We start from the raw sequence: 4,968 nt of genomic DNA on the forward strand, positions 1-4,968 counted from the left end.
CTGCATCCATAAAACGACCAGTTATCTTAGGTTGTTTCGCGCTTCTGCTCCTCACTAGATCAATATATGTAGACCTTAAATTAAAATCAATATCTTGCGGTCTTGAAGCATCACTACCACTTGCATGAGAGCTTCCACCTTGCTCGTATATATTCCCAGACCCCCTCGTTTGTTGCCTAAAATTTTGTCTTTGTTCCCATTCATATTGTGAATTAAGGCTTGATTGTTTAGCTTGCCTCACTTGCTCATCAATATAGTCATCAAGATCTTCTTCATTAGTATTCCCTCTTAATCGTGCTTCAAACTCATCTTTTCTTTTTTTGAGTCAAGTTTTTTCCCTTTCCCGTCCAAGAGTAGTTTCATCATGCTTTTTCTAACCACACCACTGACTCTAGGACAACCTGCAACTTGTCCTTTATAATGGGCTATATGTTGCTTCAATCTAGTGATACCCCCCTTGATTACTTTTCCGCAGAGATTACATTTAATATTATTTCGATGTTCAGGTACTTGTGTTCCAAAATGCCATCAAATATCTTCACTTGGAGCGCCCTCTAACTTTTTAGCTGGAAATTCTTCTCTTGGAGGCATTAGGAAAATTTTATACCGTCTGAATGCAAAAAAACTATATAAGTTTAGAACAATTATCAATAAAAATAATATACTCAATTATCAATAAATTGATTTTCTAAAGAAATATAATACATAAAGCCCATTAACACATTTAAAAAAAACTACCTATATAAACATTTCTAAATATTTATAAATATAACTATAACTCAACCTATAATATTTAAATCTCTAATTCCCTAATTCTCTTCTCTGTGCAGTGTGCACTTCTCTACTTTTCTTCCCCTCACCCTTGCCATACGCCCAAACCAAAAATGGGAAGAAATCTCTTCTCCTCCTTTATTCAATAACTTAGTCTCTCACTGTCACAACTCAAATGCAAAAACGCGAAGAAACCTCACAAGCTCACATTCACACCGTCACAACTCACATGCAAAAATGGGAAGAAGAAGAAATCTCATCTTAAAAATGCTTTCCTCTAAAAAACGATGATGTTGGTGGTTTTCTTGAAGATTTTTTAGAGATGAGATGAAGATAGCAAGAGAGAAGAAGACCTAGCAAATGGGAAAGCAATGTCACAGCCTCACGGGTTCATTGCATAAGTAAGCATGTGAGTGAATTTGTCTTGGAATCTTGTCTTTTCATTACTTTAATTTCTACTCTACTCTAGATCTATATCTACTTTTACTTTTTTCTGAAAAAATTGTCTTTGGAATCTTATCTAACATTAAAGTTGGATTTGGATGATTGAATTTAGAAATTGAAAGAAAAAATAGAACAGGAGATGAAAAAGCAACATTGCAGTTATGAATCCGTCCCGTTACCGCCGCAACACCGTTATGTTGCGGTTTTTGAAGTGAATTTCATTCACACCGCAATTGCAGTGCATTGTCGATGCGGTACCGGTCGCATCCGCATTGTTGCGGCCGCAATACACAATGCGGACCGCATTTTCAATCACTGGTAATGAGTGATGGGTGTTAAAAAGAGACTAGAGAAGGGATTAAGGGTGAAGGAAATCATATATTCTCTCTTAATGTCTATCACTCAATTCCTTCATCCTTATTGATCAAAAAAAAAAATAAGAGCACCCACAATTGGTAACAAAAAATCGTCCGTAGTAAAATAAGTACGTTCTTCGTCCAAGTTCACCATAAGAGATGAATCATTCTTGTTCTTATTTTGCAACGGTATGCTAAATAAACACAATTCTTAAAGTTGTGAATCAACTTTAAATGTGGGGTAGGTTTATGAAATTTATTTTAAAGCAAAAATGGAGTTGCACCATTGAAGATGATTTTGGTTTGAGTTGTTTAAGTTGTTGGAAAATATAAATAAATATAAAATAATCAGTGAGATCCATTTAAGAACGAAAAAAGGTATTGCACCATTATGAATGCTCTAAAGTGAACATATATTAAACTTATATTTTACTTCTCTTACCATGAAAAATGAGAATAAAGAGTATATGAAATGAAATGTGATACAAATCTTGGAATAGTAAATATGACTCTAGATAAATAGAAATCATCTTACATTTTTATATATAAAAGTAATACTTTGATATTAGTTCATGAAAATTAAGTGTAATTATATGAATTCTTTTTGGACAACATAGGTTCATTCATCTAATTTTTAAAGAGTTAATGAGTAAGTTGAATATACTTAACAAAAATGAGAAACAAAGTTAACAACCAACAAAAAATCTTTTTTCATGGTCTCAATCTTTTCCAAAAAAAACTCTCAACTTTTCAAATTTAAATTTGAAATCAAACTCTAAGCAGAAGAGTAGTACAAGCTATGTCATGAAAAGGAGGAGAATTTTTGTCCCTCTGGGGTACTGTCGTTATCCACTTTCGTGAGCGTGACGAGAAATGTGCAAATAAATTCAATGGAGTCGTCATCGATGTTTTTTAGAGGGAAAATATGAAAAACCAAATTTTGAAAATATGGTTGATTTGCTCAAAAATAGAAATTGAGTTCTGGAGTCGGTTACGTATGAGAAATGTGTTAGGCACCTCATATCGTCCATTAAAAACCGGTACCTAAATTAATAGTGTGGATATTCGTTCAAAATATTAATTTTATCTTCATATTATTACAGAAAAAGAAAGACAAAAAAAGATTTTTTTTTATTTTCTGTGCCGGACAGGGGAATATCTACTCATATGTATCTCTAGCTGCAATAGAGAAATCAAGGTTACGTAGTTCTTTCGAAAATAGTTGATTAATCGATATATTTTTTTTTTATTTTATTCATAAAAATTAACAAAGAAATGTGGCGCGACAACATACTTGTCCTATAATGGAGCCACCTCGGGAGTCATAAGGTGGTCTGATGGGGAAGAGGGTGGTCGTAAGGAATGGAGTGCAGGAGGTTGTGGGTTCGAGTCCCACCATCAACAAAAAATGGGAGTTATAAGGGTGGTTTGATGGTAGGGTGTAGGAGGTTGAGGGTGGAGTCTCACTCACAACAAAATACTAACATACTAATAACTAACAACTAACAATTGCTGATAAAAAAAATAAAAATAAAAAAATGGAGTCACCTCACCTTGTCTAGACGATATAAAGTAGTGCGACAAGGCACCAGCCTATGGTGGAACAACTTTTCAAAATTATTTAAAAAACTTATTTTACAAGATAAGGTAGCACGACAAGACACATGGCCTATAGTGGAGTTACCCTACCTCGTTTTAGACGACATGAAATAGCGTGACAAGACACTCAGCCAATAGTGGAATCACTTCACGTCACTTTTAAAATTATTTGAAATTTTTTATTTTACAAGATAAGGTAACACGACAAGACACAAGGTGATGTAAACCCTCCTAGGGCAGCCTTCGATCCCAAGGGCAAAGTAAGTCATGATGGTCCTACAACTAGGGTCAAGGCCAAGGCAGAGATTCTTAAGGTCTCAAAGGACACAATTGACCCAGGAGAGGGTATGTGAGAAGGACACTTATGTCCTTAGGTTATGTTCTAACTTAGGTTTATTTTATTTGCATTTGATTCAAATAAATGAGATTGCATTCTCATATAATCTTAGGTTTATTTTCATTCAAGTATTTTAGTATTTAATTCATGTAATATGGGTTGGGAATTATTTGTAACATGGTCCATATTCATGACCAAGTCGTTCACCTAGGTTCAAGGTAAGCCTTTCACGTGGATAGGGCAAATGGGGATCAAGGCATGATCATTGTTCTTACAAGGCAACCATCAAGACAAGGAAGATGGCGTGTAAGAAACTTGGCCATCAAGCTAGGTGTGTGGCATTTGAAGCTAAAGCCATGGAAATTCAAATGGCATAATCAAATCTTCTCCAACCAACATGAGGATTCGGTTAGCATGAAAATAGCAAAAGATAGATGATTTATGCATATCACATAAATCATTAAATCTGATCAAAGGCCTTAGGGATGACACGGCTATAATCAAGGAATTTAGATTGTAAAGTTGTTATTCAACTTGCTTGAAGATAGATATAATTTGGCAAAGGACTTGGTTCACTATCTTATCTTCTAAGGATTTAGCTCACTATCTTATCTTCTACAAAACCGTAGCTACTCAACAAATCAACCAAACAAACTCAAGCCAATGACTCACTCTTAACTCGGCCACACTCAACCGAGGCCGAGCTCATTCAAAGGCCAAATTACTCATTCTGGTTGCAACTATTATTTACATGATTTAAATTAGGAGCTACATTATTATGTCATATTTATTTTACCCTATGTTTTAATTAGGATTTTCCATTATGCAAGTTAATTAGGACTTAGCCTTTTATTTCAGCCCAAGACATTTAGATTACCTATTTATGTAATTGAATTGTCATTAATAAAGTTAAGTTGAATTTTGATTAAATCTGAGTTGTTTTAGTTGAGAGCTCTTCTCCTAAACCATATCCTTTGGTTGTGGCCATTGATGAGCTTTTATCAAACTTCCTAAGCTTATGACAAGCAACACTTGACTTATCAAGTTTCCATGCTTGTGGCGTCTTCCATCTCATTCCTTTTCCACCTTCTTCCCTACCAAACCATCACAATCTGCCTACACCTTCCCACACCCCACATCAAAATGTAACCCTAACGTACAAATTCCAACCGAGCCTAACCACCCCTAAATCACCCTATATCACATTGATCTGAACCCATACACATTACCTTTCCATAAAACAGCCACAAATCATCATCCCTACTATAAGCCAAAACCCTTAAAACAAAACCTCCAACCCTAAAAATACATTTCCAAACCGAGGCTACAAAACCACAAAACATACACAAAACCCTAACCTAATTACGCAACACCAAACTGAACCTGAATAACCCTAAAAGACCCTAGTTTCTTCTGTAAATTGAATTCACTCATTCGCAAAACTAAGATCAAGTTAAAACG

This window comes from Lupinus angustifolius, chromosome LG05, assembly GCF_001865875.1.
Source record: "Lupinus angustifolius cultivar Tanjil chromosome LG05, LupAngTanjil_v1.0, whole genome shotgun sequence".
Lineage (NCBI taxonomy): Eukaryota > Viridiplantae > Streptophyta > Magnoliopsida > Fabales > Fabaceae > Lupinus > Lupinus angustifolius.